Below are 17,779 nucleotides of genomic sequence, written 5' to 3' on the forward strand. Positions count from 1 at the left end.
ATTGCAGGTAGATTCTTTACCAACTGAGCTATCAGGGAAGCCAAAAAAAGAAAAAGAGGATGTATGCCAATGCTACCATCTGTGTTTTCTGGGTCAGTTCAATTGATTGATTTTTCCCTTCATTATGTATTTCCCAGCCTTTTTGCATACCTGGTAATTTTTGCTTGGATGGTAAACACTGTGAATTTTATCTTGTTAGGTGCTGAATAATTTTGTATTCCTATAAATATTCTTGAGTTCTGTTATGGGATGTGATTAAGTTACTTGGTGTGTTAGTCTCTTGATGCTGCTGTAATAAATTACCTCAAACGTAGTGGCTCAGAATTTACGCCAGAAGTCTGAAACCAAAGTGTCAGTGGGGGCAGCTCCAGGGGCTCCAGGGGGAGATTTCATCTCTTGCCTCTTCCGGCTGCTGGTGGAGCCCAGCATCCCTTGACCACATCACTCCAATCTCAGCCAGTTGTCTTCACATTGCCTTTGCCTCTGTGTGGCTCTGCTCCTGCCTCCTTCTTTGATTTATTTATTTTTGTTCGCACTGGGTCTTCATTGCTGTGTTTGGGCTTTCTCTTGTTGTGGGGAGTGGAGGAGACTCTAGCTGTGGCATATGCGCCTCTCACGACAGAGGCTTCTCTCGGGCGGTTCACTGGTTCTAGAGTGCATGGACTTCAGTAATTGAGGCGCCTGGGCTTAGTTGTGGGATCCTCTCTGACTGGGGATTGAAGCTGAGACCCCTGCATTGGCAGGCTGAGATTCTTAACCGCTGGATCATCTGGCAAGTCCTGCCTCCTTCTTATAAGGACACTTGTGGTGGCATTTGGGGCCTCCTGGGAAAATCCAGGATGGTCTTCTCATCTCAAGATCCCTAACACAGTCACACTTATAAAGATCCTTTTCCCCAAATCTGATAACATTTCTAGGTTCCAAAGATTAGGACTTTTATCTTTGGGCTCCCAATTTATCCCATTACATTAGGAAATGATCTATTTATGTTTGGTTTTAGGTTTAGTTAGGTGGAAGCAGAGTAGAGTTTAAGCTAGAATTCATTTTGTCCCACTCAGTTCTGTTCAGTTCAGTTCAGTCGCTCAGTTATGTCCGACTCTTTGCGACCCCATGAATCGCAGCACGCCAGGCCTCCCTGTCCATCACCAACTCCCGGAGTTCACTCAGACTCATGTCCATCAAGTCAGTGATGCCATCCAGCCATCTCATCCTCTGTCGTCCCCTTCTTCTCCTGCCCCCAATCCCTCCCAGCATCAAAGTCTTTTCCAATGAGTCAACTCTTCGCATGAAGTGGCCAAAGTATTGGAGCTTCAGCTTCAGCATCAGTCCTTCCAAAGAAATCCCAGGGTTGATATCCTTCAGAATGGACTGGTTGGAGCTCCTTGCAGTCCAAGGGACTTGCAAGAGTCTTCTCCAACACCACAGTTCAAAAGCATCAATTCTTCGGCGCTCAGCCTTCTTCACAGTCCAACTCTCACATCCATGCATGACCACTGGAAAAACCATAGCCTTGACTAGATGGACCTTAGTCGGCAAAGTATTGTCTCTGCTTTTGAATATGCTATCTAGGTTGGTCATAACTTTCCTTCCAAGGAGTAAGCGTCTTTTAATTTCATGGCTGCAGTCATCATCTGCAGTGATTTTGGAGCCCAAAAAAATAAAGTCTGAAACTGTTTCCACTGTTTCCCCTGTTTCCCCATCTATTTCCCATGGAGTGATGGGACCGGATGCCATGATCTTCGTTTTCTGCATGTTGAGCTTTAAGCCAACTTTTTCACTCTCCTCTTTCACTTTCTTCAAGAGGCTTTTCAGTTCCTCTTCACTTTCTGCCATAAGGGCGGTGTCATCTGCATATATGAGGTTATTGATATTTCTCTTGGTAATCTTGATTTCAGCTTGTGTTTCTTCCAGTCCAGTGTTTCTCATGATGTACTCTGCATAGAAGTTAAATAAGCAGGGTGACAAAATACAGCCTTGACGTACTCCTTTTCCTATTTGGAACCAGTCTGTTGTTCCATGTCCATTTCTAACTGTTGCTTCCTGGCCTGCATACAGATTTCTCAAGAGGCAGGTTAGGTGATCTGGTATTCTCACCTCTTTCAGAATTTTCCACAGTTTATTGTGATCCACACAGTCAAAGGCTTTGGCATAGTCAATAAAGCAGAAATAGATGTTTTTCTGGAACTCTCTTGCTTTTTCCATGATTCAGCAGATGTTGGCAATTTGATCTCTGGTTCCTCTGCCTTTTCTAAAACCAGCTTGAACATCAGGAAGTTCATGGTTCACATATTGCTGAAGCCTGACTTGGAGAATTTTGAGCATTACTTTACTAGTGTGTGAGATGAGTGCAATTGTGCAGTAGTTTGAGCATTCTTTGGCATTGCCTTTCTTTGGGATTGGAATGAAAACTCACCTTTTCCAGTCCTGTGGCCACTGCTGAGTTTTCCAAAATTGCTGGCATATTGAGTGCAGCACTTTCATAGCTCCATCTTTCAGGATTTGAAATAGCTCAACTGGAATGCCATCACCTCCACTAGCTTTGTTCGTAGTGATGCTTTCTAAGGCCCACTTGACTTCACATTCCAAGATGTCTGGTTCTAGATGAGTGATCACACTATCGTGATTATCCAGGTCATGAAGATCCTTTTGTACTGTGTATTCTTGCCATCTCTTCTTAATACCTTCTGCTTCTGTTAGGTCCATACCATTTCTGTCCCTTATCAAGCCCATCTTTGCATGAAATGTTCCCTTGATATCTCTAATTTTCTTGAAGCGATCTCTAGTCTTTCCGATTCTGTTGTTTTCCTCTATTTCTTTGCACTGATCTCTGAAGAAGGCTTTCTTATCTCTTCTTGCTATTCTTTGGAACTCTGCATTCAGATGCTTATATCTTCCCTTTTCTCCTTGGCTTTTCGCTTCTCTTTGTCCCACTACTGAGGCAGAACTCAGAATTCTACTTGACGCCCTGTGAATTAGAAGATTTTCTACTCTGGCTACTATAAGAGGAGCTCTTCCTGCCTCTGAGTGAGCTCTAGAGAATTTTCCTTCCAATACTCTCAGGCCTTGGCTAGTTCCTTCACAAGGTGTAGTGATCAGCGCTCAGATGAAACCAAGGGGTCGGGGAGGTGGGGGGTGGGGGGGGTATGAGCGGGCGCGGTTAGCGGGACCCCTGGCAGACCTCCAGAGTTGTTTCCACACAGCATTCTCTTTCGCGGTTCTCTGCCTGTGAACTCCAAAGACCTGGGCTTCCCAGGACTCCCAGCTCCACTCCACTCCCTCCACTCTGGATTTCCCCATCTTGCACCGAGGTCTGGGACACCTTCAGAGCTCACCTCCTTTGTTTCCTCTCTCTCAGGGATTGCTGCCCTTTGTTGCCTGATGTCTTACATCTTGAAAACCATTGTCTGGTAGTTTGACTTGTTGTTGTTGTTTGGAACAAGAGGATAAAACCAGTCCCTATTACCCCATCTTGTCTGGGAAAAGAAAGCACCATTTTTTTTTCTTTTGGAGGCTAATTACTTTACAATATTGTATTGGTTTTTGCCATACATTGACATGAATCCGCCACCGGTGTACATGTGTTCCCCATCCTGAACCCCCCCTCCCACCCCCTCCCCATCCCATCCCTCTAGGTCATCCCAGTGCACCAGCCCCCAAAATAAAAATCATGGGAATTCCCTGGCAGTCTAGCGTTTAAGAAAATGTGCTTACACTGAAAGGGGTGTGGGTTCTATCCCTGTTTGGGGAACTATGATCCCACATGCTGCATGGTGTGGCAAAAAATAATTTAAAAATTAAGAAATAAAAATTAAAACAAAATCATGACCAAGTGTGCCCTCCTCTGCCCCTTTCTCTTTTCTTTCTCACTGGAATATGGGTGTGATGGGGGGGAGGTGGAGCAGCCCTCATGGACTATGAGGGTAAGAGCAGGCTGCTGAAGTTGATAGAAAACTGAGATGAAGGGCCCTGGGTGCAGCTTTGCTCTGCTTGTCCAGACTCTTACATGCAGAAAGATATATTTCCTATATTGTTCAAACCATTGTGTATTTAGATCTCTGTTTTTCTGGTACCCAACTAATATAATTATATACAGAACATCACAGTGTCTTCTTTTTGCCCTTTCTGGCTAAGGGACTTGAAAACTGATCCAGTCTTTTGCTGGTGCCTCTGGGCCACAGCAGCAGCCTATAGACACACCCTCCTCAACAATTCAAAAATAATTCCCAATGGGAATCCATGCATATGCGTGTCTGTGAGTATCTGTGTGTGCATGCACATGTGTACTATAGAGATCAACAGTCAGTGTAACTTATTTTTCTTCTAACAAAGTTTCTAAGCAAAATAAATAACCTTTAATGCCTTTTTATATCTAACTTCTAGTCTGCTGCTGCTGCTGCTAAGTTGCTTTAGCCATGTCCGACCCTGTGCGACCCCTAGTCGAGGGGCACGTACTAGGCATATACGGCAGCCTAGTCTAGGTGCCATAAAACTGTAACCTGTGGCCTAAATCTGGCTCATCACTTGGTTTTGTACGATCTACAAGCTAAAAATAGGTTTTACATTTTTAAATAGAAAAAAAAAGATTTTTTTGACATGTGAAAATTATATGAAATTAAAATTTCAGCATCTATATAAAAAGTTTTATTAGAACACAGCCTTGTGCCTTCATTTATATGTTGTGGGTTCTCTGCTTTAATGGCAGAGTTGAATAGTTGCGACAAAGACTATATGGTATGCAAAGCATAAGGTATGTACTATCTGGCCCTTGGAGAGAAAGTATGTTGACCCCTATTTTAGTCCAAAGAACACTTTTTAAAAAGAAAACGCTAGCTCTACCACTTAATAGGCATATGGATGGCATTGGTATATGATATAAAGAGGACAGTCACAAAGAGCAACAGCAAGTGATAGACACTAAGTCCACTCACAGCATGTAAACAATAGTGAGTTCATTTATCACAGTCAACAGCTGATGGGTATTGCTATTCCCCAGGTATTTCAAACCATCATGGAACACACAGCCTAACCAAGATTTTCTACTCACTCAGGCTACCAGATTTGGAATTAGACTCTTCTTGAGGTTTCCCCTCCCCACCCCACTTCCAGAAAGAATAAGGAGATTCATATTTTAAAATTTTTGTTTATAAAAAGTATATTGGAATACTTCAAATCCTCGGGATTCAAATTGACCAACTGTGCAACCATACTGTAACGATGACTGTGCCTCTCTTCCTGACGTAGAGAAGCCTCTTGCTTCTGTCTCATGCTTTATTCCATGGGTCAAAAGTTTTGGATTGTTGACTAATGAGAGAGAAAATGCTCATTATGTCATTGACTGTACCCTTAGTAGGATTCTAAGTTAAACACCCCTAAACTGTATGATATCTCAGGCTCTCGTTTGTGTCTAGGAGAGGAGTAACATCCGTCAAGCACTAACTGTTAGACACAGGAGGATGTCAGACTCAAGGGGCGATGTGAATATCCTGCGGACAGGAAATTAAGGAATAGTGGAACATTATCCTAAACATCCCACTTTTGAAGGCTTCTCTGAAAGAGATAGGAGCACTGATTAAGAAACCAGATAAAGCAACACGGTTCTCAGCAGGATTTGGATCCTGTATGCAATGTGGGAGCCAAGGAGCCAGGCTGAACCTATAGGGTCCTCCTTCCATTCCACTGCAGAGAGGCCTGCGGAGGTGTTATCTGTTCATCTCTGCATCAAGGATCAAAAATACTGCATTGAGGGAAGGTTCCAGCCAGCACAAGCAAGACTTTCTCTGAGGCCTAGAGAGGAGCTGGCCTGGGCTCTCCACACAGACGCCCAGATCAGGGCAGTAGATCTGGAGGAGGGTGTCCGAGGAGTCAGAAAGAGAGGACAGGTGTGTGCAAGTCAGAGAAGCAAGATGTAGGCCACCCAACCTCATCACCCTCAGAAGTGGAAGAGATCAGGTTGGCCATTGGGAGAGGGAGGTGACTGCCCCCATCTCTGAGACTCCCTAGTCAAGGGGAGCTGACTGTGGCTTCAGAGGAAGAAGAAGAAGCAGGGACCTCACTGGTGGCCCAGTGGCTAAGACTCTGTGCTCCTGGAGTCAGGGGCCTGGGTTCGATCCCTGGTCAGGGAACTAGATGTCCCATGCTGCAACTAAAAGACCCTGCATGTTGCAGCCTAATGTCCTGCATGTTGCAATGCCGTAACGAAGACCTGACACAGCCAACTACATAAATAAATGAATATTTAAAAGAAAAAAAATAAAAGGAAAGAAGAGGGAGCAGAAGCAAGCCTCCTGGAGGGCACGAGCCTTTATCTCAGCTCACTGATGTACCCCCACAGATGCAAAGACTGATGAAAGTGAAAGCGAAGTCGCTCAGTCGTGTCCGACTCTTTGGGACCCCATAGACTGTAGCCTACCAGACTCCTCCCTCCATGGGATTCTCCAGGCAAGAGTACTGGAGTGGATTGCCAGTTCCTTCTCCAGGGGATCTTCCCGACCCAGGGATCGAACCCGGGTCTCCCGCATTCCAGGCAGACGCTTTAACTTCTGAGCCGGCTGATATATGTCTTTTTTTTTTTTTAAGCAAGAAAGTTTTTATTACCAAGCTCAAGCTGGGGCTCCCACCCTTACCGTCGCAGCGGCTATAGGGAGGAGCCCCGGGTTTTGGATTACATTGCTTATATAGGGAGTGTTCATGAAAAAAAGAATTTTTAGGTAGGGGGACGTCTGGTTGGTCACTTTAAAGTTGATCAACACGGCTGAAAGTAGCGCAGGAAGTAGACAAGAGGAGTGTTGAGCGCCCCCTGGAGGCCAGAACTGCCTACAGACCAGAGGCATCCAAGGTTGTTTGGAGCTGATCTTTCTAACACTCTCTTGAGGCGGTCTGAGTCCATTTAACAAGCAAGGAAACTGAGGTTAGAAGGGGGATTGAGGGAGACAATGGGGTGTAGTGGAAAAGTCACAGGCTTTGGAGTCAAACAAACCTAGGTGATTTAGCCCATTACTGACTATATGACGTAACCAAGCTACCTCAAAGTGTTAATGTAAAAATAAAGTGAAATCATATTGCACGTGTAAGACTAGCATTAAGTCTGGCATGCAGTAGGTGTGTGGTAATTTTAGCTTACTTATTTTCGTTGTCCAAGGTGACAGCGTTAGTAATCAGCTGCAGGAGCTGGGGTCTAACCCTGATGTTCCTGATTCAGAAGCCCAGGCATTTGTCCCTTCATGATGACTTCCTCTCAGCTTCCGCTAAGAATAAAACCCAGACTCTCCTTTAAAAGAACTTTCCAGCTAAGCTGATTCATCTTCGCATCTAAAAAATAAGATGGTTCCCAAACAACCCCTTTTTAGGGCTAGAGTGCTGCCCTTCCCCACAGCCTCCATGCTCTCACCTCTGGGGAAATATAAACACTCCTTGATGAGGGGCTGGAACTCAGAAGGCTGGCCAGCCTCGCCTTTCCCAATGATTTTTTTTTTTTTCAGCTCGCAAGGGAAACCCTTGAAGGGAACCCCTCTGAGCAGTGAAGTCCATCCCTTTTATGGACAGATTCGCTTGCTGCCGCACAGCAAACCCTGAGCAAATTTTTTTGGCATGCTCAAGGCTACAGATCTCTTTGTCCAAAAGGCAAACATATTTCTCTGAATTCATAACAGCAGCTCAGTTTTAAAGGTTTTCCGATTCCATTGAATGCCTCCTCTATCCAGACATTCTCAAACTTAATAAATAGTAAGAGGCTAAAACTGAAAAGGAAGGTCTCCCATTTACAAAAACGATTTGTCTAACTGGCTACTTCCAAACTAGGGTCTCTCGACCTGAGCACTGTTGAAATTTTGGATGAGGCATTTCTTTGCACTGTGAATATTCAGCAGCATTCCTGGCCTCTATCTATCACCTGCCAGGAGCACCACCTCAACCTACCTGCCAAGTTGTAACAATGAAAAATGTCTCCAGACATTATCAAATGTCCCTGGGAGTTAAAGTCACCCCTACCTGGAAACTGCTGCTTTAACATACCTGGTGTGAGGTTTAAAATGGGTTTTAAGCCCCTGGCTTTTAACCTTTCCTTCCATACCAGACAACTTAAATCATCAGTGAGCCAAATGGGAATTCGGGGAGGAGATGCCAAGAATGACTGGATGTAAGGGTACCGAGAGCAGTGTATTATACAGCACAGTATAGATGTAAGGTTATTTCAAGCTCGCTTAATGTCAGGGCACGAGGACAGGGTAGGGCACTGAGCCAAATGGACATTTAACTACCCAGTAGATGAACAAAGCATCTCTGAAATATGAAAATCCCAAGACCAAGATACAGTAACTGCATAGAAACTTCAAAGTACCCTGAGTGCATTTCACATGAGATCTCATTTAATCCCTGTTACTTATAAAAGACACAGGTGTCATTTGTTTTTATAGAGGGAACCAAAAACTTGAAAAGGTTAAGTAATTTATCCAAGATCAGTCAGATGATAACTGGTGGAGAGGGGCATAAGACTCAGAGCTGACTAGGGTGGGGTGTGCATGCATGCTAAGTCGCTTCAGTTGTGTCTGACTCTTTGTGACCCTGTGGACTATATCCTGCCAGGCTCCTCTGTCCATGGGATTCTCCAAGCAAGAATACTGGAGTGGGTTGCCATGCCCTCCTCAGGGGATCTTCCCAACCCAGGGATCGAACCCATGTTCTTCATGCCTCCTGCATTGGCAGGTGGGTTCTTTGATGGATAATATTAGAGATCAACTAGTGTTCCTATTTGACCAAGGAGTTCAATACATCAGTTATTTTAATCACATTGTTTGGGTTACTCAAATTGTAATACTAGAACAGAGGTCAATTTAGCCTTTTTCATTTAGCCTTTTTTCCCATCCTTTCAGGTCAGGCAGCCCAAATGCTGGATTTGTCTTTTGGATCAAATACAACACCTTATTCTTCTAACCGCAGCCAATTCTAACTGACTCCCTCTTCCCTTGACAGGTTAGACTCCAGTGCCCCTGGAGCCACTACTCCCCAGACACTTGCTGGTTCTCTGCTTGATGTCTCTAAATCCTGGGCGGCTGGATGCTCTGATATGAACCATCCTCTGGAAATTCAGTCCCAGTAGTTAACTGCAAGTCCTGTTTCTTATATTCCAAGGAAAGTCCATCTGCCCTTCTAATATTTATCTTTCTGCAAAACCCACCCACCCACTCCCAGAAGGTACTGTGGATCAGTGGAAGTGAAACTTGAGAGAATAAAAAGGAAAGGAGGTCAGGAATGGAATAAGTAGTAAATGAATGAGGAACGCACAATACTGAAGAAGATACAACACGGAATTGGAGAGAAGAGCACACTAAAATCAGATCAGGAGGGGAAGCTAAGAGGGGGAGCGTGGTCAACAGACGTGAAAGGGACGAACAGGAACTTGACTGAAGAAAGGACTAAACAGAGAAGTGAGAGTTGCCCAGTCATGTCCGATCATCTGTGACCTTGTGGACTGTAGCTCGCCAGGCTCCTCCTTCCATGGAATTCTCCAGGCAAGAATACTGGAGAGAATAGTCATTCCCTTCTCCAGGGAATCTTTTCTCGACCCAGCGATTGAACCCAGATCTCCTGCACTGCAGGCAGATTCTTTACCATCTGAGCCACCAGGGAAGCCTCTCAACAAAAAGAATCTGCCCCCAAAGCCATCTTTGTGACTGTTAACTTCTAGTTAGCTTTTTTCTCCCTTCAATTCAAGAATAGTTGATTTACAATATTGTGTTAGCCTCTGGTGATTTTTTAAAAATCAGTATATAACATTATATAAAATTTCAAGTGTGCACTGCTAAAATACAACATCTGTATATATTATAAAGTGATCGCTAAGAAAGACCTAGTTACCATCCATCATTATACAATGAGCTCATGCATTTCATCTCCCTCCTTCCCCTTCCCCTCTGGTGACCACCATTCACCTTTCTGTATCTATGAGCTTGTTTTTGTGTTGTTGTTTTTTTTTTTTAGATTCCACATAAAAGTGAGATCATACCCTATTTATCTTTCTTGGTCTAACTGATTTCACTCATCTAACGAAGTCTATTTGTTTTGTTGAGAATGGTGAGAGAGATTTCGTTCTTTTTCTGGCCGAGTAGTATTCCATTCTACATATGCACCACATCTTTGTGCATTCATCCACTGATGAGCACTCAAGTTGTTTCCATATCTTGGCTGTTATAAATAATGCTTCAGTGAACATGGTTAGCTTTTAATTTGAATATTTGCCTATGACTACATGGCAAGATGTCTGTGCACAACTCACATAGCAAAAAACTTTCACTTAATATAACAGAGCCCAACTTTTCTAGATTATTAAATTAAAGTGTAGTGTTTAGCTACACTCTTATTTTGGGCTTCCCTGGTGGCTCAGTGGTAAAGAAACCACCCACCAATGCAGGAGACCTGGGTTCTATCCCTGGGTTGGGAAGATCCCCTGGGAGAAGGGATGGTTACCCACTCCAGTATTTTGGGCTTCCCTTGTGGCTCACCTGGTAAAGAATCAGCCTGCAATGTGGGAGACCTGGGTTCAGTCCCTGGGTTGGGAAGATCCCTTGGAGAAGGGAAAGGCTACCCACTCCAGTATTCTGGCCTGGAGAATTCCATGGACTGTATAGTCCCTGGGGTCGCAAAAAGTCAGACACGACTAACAGACTTTCACAATTTTGGGAGAAAGAGGCAGAGTATAAAAGCTACTGTTAGGGATTCAAAGAAAAGCCCCATAGTGGATCTTCAGTATAGATTCACACATAGGTAGTGCCAAATAGTATCCCCATGACAAAGTATTGAGTTGGCTTTCCATAAATCACACCAGAAAAGCTGCCCCACTACTATAAAATCTTACTTCTCTGATCAAAATAGTTTTTAAATAACTGTCTCAAAGATCCATAAAAAAGTTCATAGTTGCCATTTATTGATTAGTTACAGTTATTCCTACAGCGATGCTGTAAGGTGAGGACCATCATTCCCATTGGTAGGGATGAAGACATTATGGTCAAGAAAAGTTGAGTAATTTGCCCAGGCAGTCTGGAGAAGGCACTGGCACCCCACTCCAGTACTCTTGCCTGGAAAATCCCATGGGTGGAGGAGCCTGGTAGACTGCAGTCCGTGGGGTCGCTGAGGGTCGGACACGACTGAGTGACTTCACTTTCACTTTCACACAGGCAGTCACTGGGATTGGCTCTAGACCCCTCATTCTTTCCCCTAAGCTGTGTCTAACCCTCCCCTCCTCCCATGCCCCCTTGCCCCAACCCTGCCATCTGGTTACATTCAGTGCAGTTTTTGCTAGAGTAGAACAGTAAACTCAGAAATTTTTACCCAGAAATATTGAAACAAAATCATGCTTTGTGCTCAATTCACAGAGCAGTAGAATTCCAGGGCTGGTAGGGACACCGGTTCATGAAGTCCCGCTGTCTCTATTTTCGCAGATGAGTTAAACCAGGCTCAGTGAACTGAAAGGTCCAAAGTCACTACAGCTAACTAGGAAATTAAGTCAAAAACCCCATTCTTGAAAACATCCTATTCCTGAGCTTTTACTTGTGCCCCTGAAGGCACATTCTTTTCTCCCAGAGGGCTGCTTGGATGCTCTCACACCGACTGTGGGGGCTATGGAGCCTCCCAGATGTACCATTTTGTGTCCCCCTGGGGTGGGCGGGGGTGTGGGAGGGGTGGCCCTCCGGGTGGATGGAGTGCATGTTGGGAGGAGTTGCAGGAGGCCTATTTGGCAGGCGGAGGCTTTGCTGAGAAGTTATGTGGCAAAAACAAAATCAGCAGTTCCCAACTCCTTGCTTGATACTATTACTTTTATAATCTATGGTTCCTTTTAAATACAGTGTAACATAACAGGCTTATAATTCAAAACACATTTGTACAAAATGTAAAGACATACTGTACAAGCCCATGAATATAAGAAGCAGTGTTCCTTTCAGGCATCCTATTGAAAGCAGACAATACTTCAAACCATCTGACGTTTTTTGTCTGTTTTCGCACTTGGCGTTATCCACTCACTGCTGTTTTCCTGTTGATCAACTGTTAAGTTTTGCATGGGTCCTCTTGTGGGTATGTGAATGCATGTTAAGCACTTGTTTTCTTTCAGGACAGACATTCCCCGCTGTGCTTTTCCTGGATGTGGACTATTTTTATTATTTACTTTATGTTGCCATGGAGATGGGGAGATCCCAGATGTTAAGAGTTGGAATCTAGGGCCACAGGAGACATTTATCACTGTAATTTGTATGAAGTAGGCTCTTGTTCTCTGTGTCTGCAGAGCTGAGTGTTTATTTTATAAAAAAAAAAGTTACTAGTGAGGACTCAAGCCTAATGAATAATATGAAACTTACCTCCACCTCTACCACACAACAGTGAGTGATCTTATTAGAGAGCAAATGGGGCTCCTGACAGCACAGAGATGAGCAGCTGTTGGGTTTTTCCCTCGTAGGAAACAGAAGGATGCATCAGAACAAGGAACCCATTTATCATTCTTTCGCAGCTCCCCTGAAGAAAAGAAACTTTCCCAGTTTATTTCAACCATGCTCTGCCAGGAAACAAAGAACCAGGGGGTGGGGGGCTTACCAGGATGCCACCATCATCATTGATAAATGTTTGCAGAATATCAGTGAATGAAGTGTGAGTCTAAACAAAACAAGATGCGGTGGGCAATGCTTACAGGGCTATGTGCTGACATCATACTCTTTAGTTGCTTCCCGGAGTGAGAGTTAGATATAACAGCAAACTTTGTTATTTTTTAAGGCTCTGTGAAGCTCAAAGTGAATTGAAATAGAGATAAAAACAGGGACAGAAAAACTCCCTGCAGGCATCTTGGGAGATTGATCCCAAACATTTTGGGTTTTAAACAAGTACCTTACAGAGTTCACTCTCCTGAGGGCCAGCAGCGGTAACTGGTGGTTACTGTCGCTCTGTCCAAGCCACACGTGGTCCTTAATAGTTCCCTTCTGCACATAGGAAAGACCATTGATAAAAAAAGAAAACAAAGCAGATAAACACCCAATAATGAAAAAGACTGTCCTCACTTTATAATATTCAAGTGCATCAAGAAATCACTCCTAGTTGCCCCCTCCAACCACCCAGACCTCTTGCTTGATCCCCTTCTCTCACTCCTACAGGACTCTGATGAACTGCATTCCTCCTCTGCCCCGCCTCCCGCCTCCCCCCACTGTTTTCTTGGACTCCTGAACTTGACTTTTTGGCTCCCCCCAGGCTTTACTTGGGTGCTATATTTGAGATTTTCCATGGATCTCCACCAAGTTCCCCTAACCAGCTTTTTAATCTCCTCCTGTTCCCTTGTTTCAGGGAACCCCAGTCCAGTATCTGCTCTCTAAAAATATTAGGACATATATCTTCATCCTATCTGTCTCCCCTCTTTCTATTTTCTTTCACTCTCACTCTTTCTCCACTTCACTCTTTCCTTCTTGTTTGAAGCTCACATCTTCTCTTTAAACAATCATTTTTCCTTTCCCAGTTAGCCTTTGTAATTTGGTTTGAAAATGAACACTTTTAGAGCTAAAACCAGAGAAGGCAATGGCACCCCACTCCAGTACTCTTGCCTGGAAAATCCCATGGACGGAGGAGCCTGGTGGGCTGCAGTCCATGGGGTCGCACAGAGTCGGACACAACTGAGCGACTTCACTTTCACTTTTCACTTTCATGCATTAGAGAAGGAAATGGCAACCCACTCCAATGTTCTTGCCTGGAGAATCCCAGGGACGGGGGAGCCTGGTGGGCTGCCGTCTATGGGGTCCCACAGAGTCAGACACGACTGAAGCGACTTAGCAGCAGCAGCAGCAGCAGCAGTGACAAATGGACAGCATATTTGAAATTTGAATGTAAGCTCAAGTCTCTTAGGTCCATCTGCTCTACAACAGAATCTATATGAAACAATGGAAGACTACTAATTGTGACATAAATCTGAACAGTAATTTACTACAATTTTAAAAGAGCTGAGAGCCAAGATTCATGCATTTCTAAGCACAGAACAAGTCTTACAGACCAGCTTTATCTGCCCACTTATCTTGGCTCCTATCTGAGATACATCATTATATTAAAGTTTCCTTACTTTCCCATTAAATAAAAGCATAGATATAAACATGTAATTTACAGCAGCAGTATAGTGGGTAGGAAGTGAAGTTCAGGAGTCAGCCTGCCCAGGTTCAAAATTCAACTTAATCACCTTAGAGCGGCCTGGAGGCCAACTCAGCTTTATCTTTGCCTCTGTAAAATGGAGATAATGATAGTGTTTCCTTCGTAATATTTATGAGTAGATAAAATGTTTTTGTCCATGTAAAGTACTTAGAATGGTGTCAGGCTTCAATAAATGTTAGCTATTTTTAACAATGGATATTCACACATTCCTTTGGAATAGTCTTCTTCCTCAAGTGCCAGACTTTTAAAACTGTATTCAGTCTAGAACCCAGGATATCAGAATAAATCCACAAGCACTTATAACCAAAACTACCCTCTGTATTTTCTGCTCCTCGCCACTAAATGACTTAAGTATAGTTCTGAAACTGTTCGCCTCCGATTGGGACTTGAACCTATGTGCCAGGACTCTAATCTGTCCAAAACCCACAATCTTCCAACTGAGATTGCAAACCTGGTTTTAAGACCTAATGAAGTCCAGGTTCTTGATGTCTCACTGAAGAAAGAAGTCACTGAGAGACAAAGTTAGGCTGTCAGAGAGGCTGAGTGTGGCCTCAAAATGTGGTGTGGTTAGCTTTTATGGGCTGGGTAATTTCACAGGCTAATGAGTGGGAGGGTCATTCCAACTATTTTGGAGAAGGGGTGGAGATTTCCAGGAATTGGGCCACTGCCCACTTTTTGGTCTTTGATGGTGGACCTTGAAACTATCATGGCAACAACCCTGGGTGTCATTTAGCTTGCTGATGTGTTACAGTGAGCCTATACTGATGAGCCAACCATCTCTTCTGCTGTTGCCCCCTTCTCCTCTTGCCTTCAATCTTTCCCAGCATCAGGGTCTTTTCCAGTGAGTCAGCTCTTTGCTTCACTGACTCAATGGATGTGAGTTTGAGCAAGCTCCGGGAGATAGTGAAGGACGACTGGCATGTTACAGTCCATGGGGTTGCAAAGAGCCGGACACGACCGAGCAACTGAACAACAACAACAATACTGAGGATCAAGGTCTGGTTGAAGCTGACTTGTCTGCTGTCTTGGACCCATTTGATTCTAATCAGTTTATATTGTGTCCTCTGGCTGGGTCATTCTTTCGAAGGGTGTGCCCTGCCTCCTTTCTTCCTGTTTCAGTTACATGTAAATAAGAAGGAAGACAAATCCATAACAAATAAAAGGTCCACCTTCCCTGAGCAGTCATTCAGTTAGTTTCAAGCTTTATTTCTATTCTAAGAATGTTCTTTAATAGACTTTATTCATGTATTTAAGGGAGATAGAGAGAATAGCATTTATGGATTCTTATCTGGAAATAACCTGTTAGTATTATTATTTTTGTTTGTTTGTTTCTTTTAGCTGTAGCCCAAACATGCTATTTAATGACTAAATTGGTAAAGTCCAAAATAAGAATCTTTCTATTTATGTTTTCTTAGTCTTTTTAATTTTTGAATTCTCCAAAGGCAATCAGCACAAGAAATCCTGAGGTTCGAGGAAAATGTTTTCCAATCCACTAAACACATACTACCCTAGTTATAATTATCTGTACCCTCTTTCGACTGGAGCTGGAAGGGCCTTTGCAATCATGGCTTCAACCCCTTTGCTTTGTGGACAAGGAGCCCAGCCAGCAGAAGCAGAGAGAGCCCCATCAGGGAGGGGCAAAGCTGTGAGCTGGGCTCCAGGGCTGTCTGATGTTATGCATCACACGTTTCCTTCTGCTCACCACTTTCTATTCCCTTATGTTTCCTTCCTTCTCAGCATCAAAGCAGGTCAGCTTAGTTTGTATTGCATGAAATGTGTAGAATGAGATGGACTGAAAAGAAATGAAATGTGTTTCATTTTAGCTGCTGGTGCTTGGCCTGCAGTTGTGAGCAAGGTAACCAGGTTACTCTGATTTCCCAATTGGGCTCTTTCAGCTTATTAAGACTACTGTGGTCCTCCAGGAGGTGACACTATCTGGTTGACAGTGTGATGGTGGACACATGATGTTACACACTTATCAAAACCCAAACAATGGACCACGCAGGGAGTGAACCCTGCTGTAAACTATAGACTGATAGTTAACAATACTCTATCAGTATTGGGTCATCCATTTCAACAAGTCTACCACAGTCAAGCAACATGCAAATACAAGGGGAAACCAGTACTACTAGGGGAACTAGAGGGATATCAAGGAACTCTGTACTTACTCCTCAGTTTTTCTGTAAACCTAAAACTTCTTTAAAAAAATAAAATCTGGGAATTCCCTGGTGGTTAGGACTCCATGCTTTCACTGCCAAGGGCACAGGTTCAGTTCCTGGTCAGGGAACTAAGATTCTATAATTCATGCAGTGTGACTGAAAATAAAATAAATCTATTATATCTATTTTTTAAAAACCTGCAGTAGTCCATTCTTGTTATATTTGAGAAATAATGTGGTAATGGAGTTTCTTTACCAATGAAAATAGCCACAAACAAACAGTACCAGTAATATCTCATTTGGCTTCTGTCTTTGGTATGAAAAAGTAAATTCTAGAACTCATTAATCATATTGTTTAAATCCAAATTGGAAGGACACAATGTAAATACTATTTCTTAATAAAATTGAAAATTTGTGTGGCACTATTCAGTGCGATTCCTGGTGGCTCAGATGGTAAAGAATCTGCTTGCAATGCAGGAGGCCAGGGTTCGATCCCTGGGTTGGGAAGACCCCTGGAGGGGGGAATGGCTACTCACTCCAGTATTCTTAGAGGGCTTCCCAAGTGGCACAAGTGGTAAAGAACCCCCCTGCTAAAGCAAGAGACATAATGAGACATGGATTTGATCCCTGGGTCAGGAAGGTCCCCTGGAGGAAGGCATGGCAACCCATTCTAGTATTCTTGCCTGGAGACTCCCATGAGCAGAGGAGCCTGGCAGGCTACAGTCCATAAGGTTGCAAGGAGTTGGACACAACTGAAGTGACTTTGCAGACAGCACACAATGGCTCTAAGATGGGGAGGGAGCTGGGAGGGAGGGTCAGGACAGGGAACACATGTGCACCCATGGCTGATTCATGTGAATGTATGGCAAAAACCACCACAATACTGTAAAGCAATTAGCCTCCAATTAAAATAAATACATAAATAAAATAAAATGAACTGTTCCTTCTGAGGTCTTTCCCTACCATTGTTTTCATACCATTCCTACAGATAGCTTGTATTTTTGCCACTGTCTTTGAGGGTTTGTTTAAAACTGGTCTAAACACCTTAAAATTTCTTCTTTGTGTACATGTCAAAAGTTTTTAAAACTAATGCATCTTTCTCATATTTGTCTACATGAACTTATAATACAAAGGCAAGAAATGTAGTGTTGTCCACCGGATCCATGAAGATTTTGAAAATCTTAACCTTTGAATTAATTCACCAAGCACATTGGGTAATAATTCTTGAATTTTGCACTACACTCTTGTCAGACAATGGTAGTGGTTGAATATTTATAGTAGCCAGTTGCCTCCTTAGTAATGGAACTTTTAACAAGGTTTCCCTGATGGAACATTCCATTCTGTCTCTCAGAGCCCATCTACTTTGAGTGATGCTGCTTGTGAATTTTCATTGTCAGATTTCATTTTAGTGTGTATTCTGTTTTCTAGGAACAGTAATCTCAAGACAGCAAGATGTCA

Source organism: Capra hircus, chromosome 4 (genome assembly GCF_001704415.2).
Source record: "Capra hircus breed San Clemente chromosome 4, ASM170441v1, whole genome shotgun sequence".
Taxonomy (NCBI): Eukaryota; Metazoa; Chordata; class Mammalia; order Artiodactyla; family Bovidae; genus Capra; species Capra hircus.